At 40.2% G+C, this 12,321-nt stretch overlaps 1 protein-coding gene across 1 annotated transcript in view; it reads right to left on the minus strand.

Annotated features, from left to right (window-relative positions):
• The window catches only part of TUT4 (terminal uridylyl transferase 4), a 3,240,181-nt gene that overhangs the window by 2,241,429 nt on the left and 986,431 nt on the right, over window positions 1-12,321 (minus strand). The window lies entirely within an intron of this gene.

Below are 12,321 nucleotides of genomic sequence, written 5' to 3' on the forward strand. Positions count from 1 at the left end.
TGGAAGCTAGCAACAGTTAGCATCTACCTGTGCAAATACATATACCTCAGATCTCTAGCAGATGTTGGAAGTCCTAAAGCAATTGCATTTCTTCATGCTTTCAAGACTAGTAATTATTTCACACTAAAGAAAGTACAGAAAGCTCACTAGTTTTAGACATTATGTCCCCAGCTGCCTTGAAACTGAAATATATCATCTTTTTAAGGCCTAGCCATAAAGTAATTTAATTTCAGTTATTTTTCTGAAGTTTTGCTGGACTGAAGTTAACCTCCTGTGTTTAAGTTTCCACTGTTAAAATATATACATTTAAACAATTACAAGACTGCATGTACATTTCTGTTCTATTCCAGCAAGGCACACTGTGGTTACATTTTAAGCACAAGCACTTTATAAAACACACATCTGTACAAACCTAGTTTGATATACAGTTTTAATACATTTTTAACACAAACATCTTATATAAATCAAGTTGATATTCACAAACGACATATAATTTACAAAATTCCAGATAGCTATGCTGGCAGTATCTCCTTTCATCACAAAGAGAAATGGTGGAAAACATGAAAATGGTAGTTCTTTCTTGCATTTCCAAAGTAATGAGCTATTTTTTCATTAACACATACATTTACCCAAAGATATGCATCCTGCAGATACAGCAAACTGATTAGGAGAAAATCTACAAAATAAAATGAATGAAGCAAGCAACTTTTAAAGTGATAGTTGAAAGCAGGTCAGTGACAATAAAAGTAAATTAAGAAATGAAATTTGAAACTGTGGGAAGTGAATACTTGTACAAGTAGTTGCCTCCCCATCATAATCAGTACTTTAATGAATTAAAAATAACAGTACATAATTTATTTATTTATTTAATGGTAGCCAATAAATGTTTAAAGCTAAAAGTTAATGATTACTGAAAGCATGTAAGCCATTTTTCACATATATGAACAGAATAGAGATAAGAACAGATAGCAATGTATGTATGTGAGAACACAAGTTATAACATATGCATTACGATGGCTAACCTAAAGTTTAGGATAAATAATACCTTGTTAATGCAGTTGCTGATTTGGGGCAAACACACCAATTTCAAATGGTAGACTTTGTTTTAAGAAGTTGACATAGTTATGTTTGCTTAAAAAAGTTTAACTTGTAAGTTTTTTTTTTGTTTGTTTCTTGAATGTTTTTATTTAACTGAAAATTTTGAGAACGAGTGACATAGGTACACATAGTGGTGAAAAGAAGCAACTACAAGCAAAACTATCCTGCTAATCATTCACATCTACATGCAAGTTTCAAGACAGAAATATATACTCAAAAGAATGGTCACTTATGTGTGAATAATAGCTTTTTGTCAGAATGACTGCTGTCAGTACTTTTGAGCACCTTTATTAAGTTATGACTTAAATACATTGTCAAACTTACATTTTTATAAAAGAGAACAAACCATATTAACATACTCACAGTTGCAAACATTTCATATTACATATTTTCTATTGTACAATCATCAAACATTACACAAATTGCTCAATTCCTGCCTTCCCTTAAACTTCACTCCTCCTCCAAAACTTCACTCTGCATGTGTTGCACCCAAAATTTCCATTGTTGCTATGTAACTTGCTCCTACCATTTTCTAAAGATCCCACTCCAGTTCTTTTGTCTCTGTTACAACATTCTTCAAAAACAGTTGGTTTAGTCATGGATTTCCATTTTCTAGTAATTGCATTTTTGGCAGCCACCACAATTAAACTTACAAGTGCTTTACTATGTCTAGGCAATTCATATCCTGTATCCCGGCTCAAAAAATAATTTCCTTAGTTGAACCCATTTGCTCACCCAATATTTCGGACAGAGTACTCTGTAGGGAATTTTTCAGATCTGCTAACTTATTACACTCAAACATATGATCCCAGTAACCTCTTTCTTCCCTATTACACTGCCAGCATTTGCAATCTACCTGAGTAAAAGTTATTTAGAGTCTAATTGGGATATAAAGATACTTATGCACATTTCCAAGCAAAACTTCTAAATCTTCTAGACTTTATTACATATTTGGGAGCCATGCATATATGCTCCCTTTGATTCCTTATGAATTACTTAACCAGTCTCTCTTGCCAGTCTTTTCTAACCTCCTGTAACAGATTCCTATAGTTATTGTGCACTATTTTGCATGCCCTACTACTTACCCTTTTTTAACAGCAGCTTCTGTTCTGGATTCAGTTAAAAACTGTATCAGTGCTACTCTTTCACTTAGGATTCCCCTACCCTTTTCCTATACTTTGATATCAATCCTTGATAGGGAAAGCAGCCTCAAATCTGCAGTACACGTCTTCTTGGCTTGTTCCCATTTTATTACCTTTCCCTCTCTAGTCAGTTGATCTTTTGCCAGTTTTCTCCAGTAACTTACAGCCCTCGCTTGACTATATTCTGTAACCCAAACTGAAGTCAACACTATCGGCAGATTCTCCTTTCTCCATTTCCCTGTGGGCTTAGTTTTTGGAATACTTTCTGCTACTTTATGAATATATAATATTCCATATGGCTGTTATTCTCCATAGGATCTGCAACCAAAATCCCACACTCTGTTTCTTAAACTTTCCCGCTTTATCATCATCCCTTTCCACTTCGAATTACAGCTTTCTGCTTGTGTTATGTATATAAACCTTAACTGTGTAGTAGTGAAATATCCCTTCACATCAGGTAATCCTAAATCACTTTGCTCTATTGGAAGGACAAGCTTAACCCACTTGACTCTTGCCCACTTCCAATCTTAGATAAAAATCATTCCATTCTTTAATAGCTATTCACAATTTTCCTCTGGATGATAAAAAAAAATCCTGACTTGTATATAAAACTAAATGGACTAAAAACATTTTCACTGCTTGTATCTTGGTATGGATATCCATAAACGGCTGCTGTCAATATTAATATGGAATGTAAATGGCCTTACACATATGGATAAAAAGCAAACAGTATTGAATTATATTAAGTATAAGGTGAAATGGCAATGCTAAATGAGATGCATTTGGATAAAAAAGGTGAATATGTATTTTTCAAAGAAAGTATTTCATGGGGGGACTCAGCAGAATACTAAATAAAAAGGAACAGGGGTCCCAACAGTGACAAAGGATGGGGGGAAAAGGGACAATAATGGTATAGTTGTGACAATAACGAGTTACTGGCAGTGGAAAAAGAATCCACGGACAGATATTTACATTATATCTAAAATTACTGTTATGTAGCTTAAGAGAATTTTGGTAGAAATAATAAGCTTTTAGTAGAGAATATTATCTAAAGGTTTGAAATGGCACATGATTTGCAATAGTGAAGATGTATAAGGGAACTATAACCAAACAGGCCAGATTTTGGAATTAACATACAAGAATATATAACATGGAAGACATGTATTCAGTAGCAAGAATTCAGTTACATTTATATATTATTCCTCAAAATACAATAACTGGGCTAGAATGGACATACATTTATTTCACAGGAGCATGTGTATTTAACTAAAAGCTCTGAGAACCATCCAGTAACTATATCAGACCAAGCACCAACAAAAATGAAAAAAAAAAAAAGATGTAGGGTAATTGTCTAAAATATGAGAAACTGTCACTTTCCTACTTATTTGGTAAACTCAGAGGAATTTAACAGATGGGTAGTGTGGCGTTATAACATACTTATACCTGGATGTGTTGCCCTTACTTATGAGATGTGCAACACAGAAGGCTTTCATTACCACTGTGGAAACTTGGTGGTCAAAGTTCAGATTGCTTTCTACTTGTGCTCCCAGATCTTGCATCATTGGGTCTGAACTTTGGGGGGTGCTTTCAATACGGTAATAAGTGGGGAATTCCACTTTTTCAAAGGGAGATGATAATGCACTTTTTTGTATTTAGTTTTAGACCAAGGCTTTGGCACCAGTCATTTGTCTGTGTTAGCTTCTCTTGTAATATGTTAACCTCACTGGGGGACTCAATTGGGGGGACTCAATTATTGCATCCAATTTGCAATCATCACTGAACTTGGTAAGCCAAAGGCTGTCTGCTTTAGCCTGGACTTCTGAAAAATAGATTCCAAACAGTAAAGGGACCAGCACAATTCCTTTTGGTATGCCACTGGTGACGTATTTACTGGTAGAGGTGGAGTCACCTACTTTTACAGTATGTGTTCTGTCAGTTTGCGAACTGGCTACCCATCTAGTGACATAAGGGTTAATCCTCACCTGGGAGAGTTTCTCAATGATACCTAAGTGGGGGGTTGTGTCAAAAGCCTTGGCAAGGGCAAGATAAGGCACTGTCTTACCTTCATCCAGGGCTTTGATGACTTCCTCGAAGAAGTCTACTAAGTTTAATAAGCATGATCACATGATCTACCCTTAATAAAGCCAAAGTGGGTTGACTCTAGAGTTTGAAGGTCGCCTATGTCTATGTGGACAAGGTCCATGATGATTCTTTCTATGGCCTTGTAGATAAGGCTGGTTAGACTTATGGATCTATAGTTCCCAGGGTCTGTTGATACTCCCTATGTGTACAAGAGACTACTGTGGCTTTTCTCCACTCTGCTTGAACAAAGCCAGTTCTCAGGGTATGATTAAACAGAATGCCAAGTGTGTCCACTACTTCCTGTTTTAGATTGCTTAATAAGCAACCTGGGTTATCTGGTCCCACTGAGGCCATGTTTTTGGCCTTGGAGAGAGCAGATATGACCTGATCTCTAGGGATACTATGCAGAGAACTGGTATCAGGTATGCTTTGGGGTATGGCAGGTGGGGACAGGGGGTGAAGTTTGCACCAAATCTGTCACCTAGCAGGTTGGCAATTTCCTCCGGTATAATATGAGTGGTACCATCTACTACCAGTTTGGCACATAGCTAGACATTCCCTTTTACATTGTGGATGTAGATAAGCATGCCTTATTATTATCCTTAGCAAGGGATGCTATTTTAGTTTCATAATCAGCTTTAGAGTACGTTACACGATTCCTGATTTATTTGTTCAATCTGTGGAGGGAATTCTTTCTCTGCTGAGTCAATTTCCTCTTGTTCTTAGACATCAGTTACTTCCTTTTGTTATATAACCTGTTTATACTTGAGGTCCACCAGGTGGCTTGCTTTTTTTGGAAGGACCTGGTTTTAATCCAGTCAGATACAGCCGAGTCTATGCAGCTGCTTAAGTGTTTATACAGGGCATTTGTGTACACCTCTGCATAGGAGTCGTTTGTTTGTGATGGTGGGGGGGTATAAAACTTTTTATACAATTGCTTTATAGGCTGCATTTTGCTTCGAAAATGTTTTTAGTTTTTTTTTGTTCCTGTGGTGGTGACAGATTCAACAGTTACTTCGAACAAGACTGACTTGCAGTCTGACATTACCAGGGAGGTCATCACATAGGGGGAGTGAATTGTCTCCCCCCCCCATGTCAGTGAGTACTATGTCTAAGACATTTAAGTCCCTTGTGGGGGTGCAGACTATCTGTTCTAGAGCATTTGTACTGACAAAGTTCAGGAACCTCTTGGCGAGCATGTTTATGCTCATGTATGCCACCCAGTCGATGGAAGGATAGCTGAAATCTCCCATAACTAAGCTGTTGGTCTGTATGGCGAGTGACTCTAGTATGTCCAGGTAGGTGGCATGCTCTTCCTGGTTCATGTTGAGGGACCTACAGCTAGAAATGATGTGGTAGGGTACTTTGCCTATAGTTAACTGGAAATAAAAGTAGTTTAAAAGAGTTGTACTGTTTGACCAGTCTCAAGGTGTACTTGGCTTTAACTCATTCTGTCCAATACAGTTCTTTTGAGTGTGTACCTTTAACTCCCAGTAGGTGTGACTTGAGCCTTTAAAAAATGAAGTCATCACCTTACAATTCTAACAGATATTCACTGACAGAGGTCAAATATCAATACAACTGTTTTTGCCATCATGTATGCCGCAAGGTAAAGTATGTGGATATGCTGTATGAACAAGCAATATTTGATGCCTTGAGGCGCAGTAAGAATTAACTGCAGAAACATCTGGAGGCACACTCAGCTGTAATAAGTTACTGAAGATAGATGCACCTCCACCTTTGGTTCTTTACAGGAGCTGACAAAGATTAAAGAACTGCAGAAGAACAGGAAGTCACAGAATGACAGGATGAGCACTTTCAGAGTATTAAAGGAAAAAGAAGGGAGTATTTGGACAGTATGCATACATTTAGAAAGGCTACTGTTACATAGCTGCTTTTTTGTAACAATTTTACAGAATAAAGACTTTTATCACAATGTAGTTAGCAAGAGAGTAAGAAGAGTTGTAGTCAAATCTAGGGAAGCCCATGACAGTAAGAATAACTATACAGATCTTAGAGAGATATTTCAGAAATTCAGATTTTGTTTGCTGATTGACATAAGTAAGAAGCATTAATATAATGTTCCTGACAAAAGAAGGCATACCTGCAGCTCAACATAAAGGACAGTGGTGTCCTTATTATCTCAGTTGTGAAAAAGGTTTGTGGGTTAGGAGTTCAGGAAGAATGAAAATGGACAATACAGATGGAACATTATGGTGAGTACATAACTTCTTTATCTGATGTCAATTTTCATTCATTCCTCAACAGCTGGGACACAGTCTCCAGCTATCTAAAATCCTGGGTGGACTCTAAGGAAGGATATTCCTGGGCACAGTTAAATCAAAGTCTGCTCTTCCCCTCAAGACCAGATCCAGTTTGCAATGAGTAATAAAGGTATGACAAATGGCCCAAGTTGCAAGTGCACATATGTCACCCATGGAAGCCCTACATAGAAACACTGAAGTTGTCATGGACCTAGTTGAATGGGCTCTTAAAGGTTTTGGTAAGGGCAGATGCAACTTGCTGTAGACAAATGATATATAATCAGTCAGCCATCTGGCTAAAGTTACCATTGCAACTGATTTCCCAAATTAGAATCTGCAAAAGAAACAAATAATTGATCAGTCTTTCTAATTTATTTTGTTTTATGTAAGTAAAAACACAACTGTCTGTAAACATCCATAAAGTGCAATATACATTCACTTTTGTTTGCAAATTTTGGAATGAAAACTGGCAGATTAATGGACTGGTCGAAGCTAGATTCTGACACCACATTAGGAAGGAAAGGATTGGTTTGTAATTGTACTCTATCCCTATGAAAGATCAAGTAGGGAGGTTTAGAAGACCATGCTTGAAGTTCTGAAATTCTTTAACAGGGGTGATATCTACCAGCAAAATAGTTTTCCAGGTTAGAAACTTAAGATCACATTTTGCTGCTGGATCAATGAGGGAATGAATCAAGGCCTGCAGTAGCAAATTTAAGGCCCATGGAGGAGTTGGATCTTTATAAGGAGGTCTCAAAAGGAGGTCATCTCTCAAGAAGGCCTTACAACATTTAGATGAAGCCAGGGTGGAGTTCTCAAATCCAGTGTGAAAATTAGAGATGGCTGCTAAGTGAACTCTAATAGTTGAGGAGCTAGCTCCTTCATTGAAAATAGTTGCCAAAAACTCAGACACTTTGTCCAGGGGCTGAAAAGGGATTAATGTGTTTCTGAAGCACCCAAAAAACAAACCTCTTCTGTTTATTTCTGTAAAGTTTTCTTGTAGAAGCTTTATGGAAAGATAAAAGTATATGATGACCAGGTGAAGAGAGCATGGGTTGTCTGGCTATTAAAGGAAGTGGAGAAACTACACTGACCACTTTAGGTTTAAGGTATCTGGGTGAATCATGCCTGTTGGGTGAGACAGGAGGTCTGGAATTGGATCCAGAATCCAAGGTGGGCAAATTCGTTAAGGCCAAAGAAAGAAGAACCAAATCTGTTGAGGCCAGTAAGGTGCAATGAGGATGACTTTGCTCTTCAACCAGAAAGCTTTCTGCAGAAATTTGGGATCAAGGGAGTCGGGGGATAAACATAGAGGAGACCCGGGGGCCAATCTTGTAGCAAAGAGGCTCTCGGTGATTCCTCTGGAGGGGAGGATTAGGCAAAGAAGCTACTGCACTTGTTGTTTAGAGGAGATGCAAACAGGTCTTAGCAAGGTTGGCCCCATTGGTGATAAATCATTTCTGCCACTTCCATGTTGAAACCATTCATGAGATAGTAGTACAGACCTGATCAACTTGTCTGCTATCATACTGGACTTCCCCGTAATGTGCATTGCTATAAGAAAAAAGTTGGATGGGATTGCCCACTGCCACATCTGAGGGCTTCTCAACACAATGGTTAAGACCTGGTTACTCCTTGTTTGTTGATGTACCAAACTACTGACATATTATCCATCTGAATAACAACTGTTCTGAAAGGGAGTGCTTCTCTTGGAAGGCCTGCAACACTAAAAGCACTGCTCTCATTTGCAGGACAGTGATATGCATACTGGCCTCTTTGGGGGACCAAGTATCTTGGACCATCTTCCCCAGGAATTGCCCCCTTACCCACCCAATCTGGGATGCTTTCTTGATCACTATGGCCTTCGGCTGAGGAAGAATGAAAGGATGGCCTTGTAGAACCTGATATGACTGAATCCACCACCAAAGGTATCACTTGCATGCCTGAGAGATCCTTACTTGGGCTGACATGTGTTTGTAAAGAATGAACCATTGTGTGACTAACATCCAGTGAAGAATTCTCATGTAAAAACTTGCTAGAGGAACTAAGGCTACAGCTGCTGACATTGATCCCATGGCCTGTAGAATCAATCGGGCTGAGATTGTGGTACTGTGAATTAGTCTTCTGACCAGGAATCTGATTAATTGTACTCATGAGAGAAGTAGAAAAGCTGTCACCGATACCCTGTCGAAAATTGTTCCTATGAATTCCAATGTTTGAGACAGTTCTAACTGAGACTTGCTGTAATTTATAGTAATCCGTACATGGGAGTAAGTCTAGAGTAACTAATCTCATGCTCTTATTAGCAGATGCCTGGTTGGGGTCTTTCCGTCTTGCTCACACCTGGACTGTGTGCCCTTTACATTAGGGCCAAACAACAAGCTGCTGTCAAAAGGTGCACTGACGAATGAGGACTTGGAGGGCTCTGCAAAATCATACAAGCGCAGTCATCCAGCTATGGAAACACTCGGAATCCCTGTAGTGTGAAGTGAGTGGCTAACACTGCCATGCATTTGGTGGAACACCCTGGGGACTGTGGTGAGGCTAAAAATCAGTGCTCTGAACTGGAAATGACTGGCTCCCAGCCAGAAGCGTAGATATCTTCTGAACTGTCTATTCATTTTTATGTGATAGTACGCCTCCTGAAGGTCTATCGAGCACATCCAGTTGTCCTTGCACAAGATGGGTAGAATGGACTGAACTGTGACCATCTGAAACTGTGTATGTCGAACTGGCTTCTTCAAGTTGCCGAGATAAAAATCGGTCTCCAGTCCCGTTTTCTTTAGAACTAAAAAAAATCTTGAGTAAGTTCCGTATTCTATCTGGTCTGGTGGGACATCATGGATGACTCTTTCTAGCAGCTTTTGTATTTCTAGTGCTGCTGCTTTCCTCTGACTGGATGGAACATCAGGAAATTTGCATATAGATGGAGGTGGAAGGGAAAAGAGAATTATACAACCTCTGGAAATAATCCTCTGCACCCACATATATTTTGTCATGTCTAGCCAGGCGTTCAGGTGCAGGGACAATTGACCCCCAAATCCCTCCAGAGGGGGATAATCAGGTCTTCTTTCAGGAGTGCTGACAGGTCTGTCACAGAAGGAATCTCTGGAGCCTTGGTTCTGGGGGCCTCCTCTACCATGTGGGCGGGTCTTCCATTTGAGTCCCCCCCCACCCCTGGGGGAACTGTCTCTACATGGATCTTGAAAAAGACCCTGGGACTTTCTGAACCACATCTTCTGACCACCTAGTTGATTCCTAGAAAAGGTTCTTTGAGGGGTCGAAATACATACTCCCATTGCAGAGAGGGTCTTTCCATCTTACTCACACCAGGACTGTGTGTCCTTTACATTAGGGCCAAACAACAAGCTGCTGTCAAAAGGTGCATTGACGAATGAGAACTTGAAGAGCTCTGCAAAGTCACACAAGCAGATCCAGGTATGCCTCCAAATGGAAATGCCTGAACCCACTATCCTTGTGCATGAGAGATAAGCCTCATAGATGAATTAGAAATGGATTGTAGGGTTGCCAACTGTAAGGCCACAGAAGTCTGAATCTCAGCAGTAGTGGTTAACCACATTAACAGTCATTAACTGGGAAAACTACTCATGTACCAACTCTTTTGCTCAATGTTTTCTGGAATTCATAAATTCCAATGCCTCGGATCAACTTATTCACACCCCCACCAGGGGCAGCAATATCCTAGACCTCGTCATTACCAACATGGGCAACCGGTGTTCCACACCAGAGGTCAATTCCTCATTGGTCAGATCCAACCACAAGCTAATCACACTAGACATCCACATCCCGCCCCCACCCCCAATTAGGGAAACCACCATAAAAAACTTCTCCAAAGCCAACTTCACATTTCTTAAGACAGAAGTGGCAAACAGAGGCACAGTATACTAACCTCGAAAAAGGGCATAGCAAAATTAATTTAAAATGGGTGTCGAAAGCCAAACATACTCTGGCTAGGCTTATAAATGCCCTAGGGCAGATAGCCTAGTATGAACCTATGAACCTATGACACCCATGCAGACGGACAATAGAGGTACGACTGCTGAATCCTACACAAATGAACTTTATAAGCACTTACACGAGTGCATGGATCATGCTATCCCTAATAGAACCAAGATGCTATCCTCCAAAAAAAGGAAGCCAATCTCGTGGTGCTCTGCCATAAACAAACTCTACAACAAAAGAAAGAAACTGTTACAAAAAAAAAAGAGTAAAATCCCATGACTGGAGGAACTCCCTGGTCAACCTCAGTAAGAAACTGAGATTCCTCATAAAATCCTCCAAAGCTAGTTATGAAAACAAAATTGCCACTGACTCTAAAGACAACCACAAAAGCATTCTATAGCTATGTCAAGAATCTCAATGGCAACACTCAGATCTGCTCTGAGTTACAGCACAATGGCACTAAATATACAGAACCAACTGATATTGCCAACATCCTGTCAGATAGGTTCAGTGCTAACTCTAACCCCCTCTCACCCCCTAGAGGGCCCATCTCTACACCAGAAGAATGCAAAGTTCCTGTAATCACGGCTGCACAGGTAAAAAACACACTCTCCAAAGCCAAGAACACAGCATCCATGGGACCTGACAATATCCCAGGCTGCGTTCTACACGAACTACAGAATGAACTGGCACCCTACCCAAGTACAATTTTCAATCATAGCCTCACCTCAGGCTTTGTGCCCACCGAATGGCGCACCGCGGCGGTTATCCCACTCCACAAAGGGGGAGCCACGACGGACCCCGAGAACTACCACCCCATTAGCCTGATGAGCCTGGTCTGCAAGGCCATGGAACGTATCATGGAACTCATAAACAAAGACATTAGTAATCTCCAAACTCTGGACCCTACCCAGTTCGGATTTGTAAAAGGCAGATCATGTCTCATAAACCTGATTGACTTCTTTGAAGCAGTCACCAAAGCCATAGATGAGGGTAAGGTGGTTCACACAGCTTATCTAGATCTCGCCAAGGCTTTCGACACCACCCCCCACTCTGGAATTATAGATAAGCTCACTAAACTAGGTATAAATCCCTATGTCACAAGATGGGTTGCCAATTGGCTAACGGGCAGAACCCACACTGTGAAAGTAGCAGACTCCAAATCCGACTTCAGACCAGTGACAAGTGGAGTACCACAGGGTTCAGTCCTGGGTCCTCTCCTGTTTGGTATCGACTTCTCTGAAGTACAGGCTAACAAAGAAGGCCTTTGGCTGACAAAGTATGCAGATGACTGCAAACTAGGAGTTGTAATCAAAACTCCTAACGATGTGGACATACTACAAAAGGGCCTCACTGAGACAGATGCCTGGTGTCAAAGCCATGGCCTGAAGCTCAATGCCAAAAACTGTACTGTCATCTCCTTTGGTAAAAACTCTGTACCCATGAACTACCACATAGCTGGTAGTCTACGTAATGCTGAAAATGTGATAAGAGACCCTGGGACACAGGTGGACAGTAGTGTCTCCTTTGATAATCACATCGCCACAGTGGTCAGGAAATCCTTCTACATGGCTCACCTCATCACAAAAGGTTTCTCATCCAGAAAAAAAGAAGTTACTGTTCCCCTCTACTCATTACTCATTAGACCCATTATAGAGTACAATGCCCCTTTTGGTATGTACCTCACAAGACATCTACAACAACTGGAAAGGCAAAAGAAATACCTCACAAAGAGATTACTGGTCTACAACAGATGCCCTATGCACACTGTC

The sequence above is a fragment of the Protopterus annectens genome, chromosome 10.part0, assembly GCF_019279795.1.
Source record: "Protopterus annectens isolate FY-2018-M chromosome 10.part0, PAN1.0, whole genome shotgun sequence".
Taxonomy (NCBI): Eukaryota; Metazoa; Chordata; order Ceratodontiformes; family Protopteridae; genus Protopterus; species Protopterus annectens.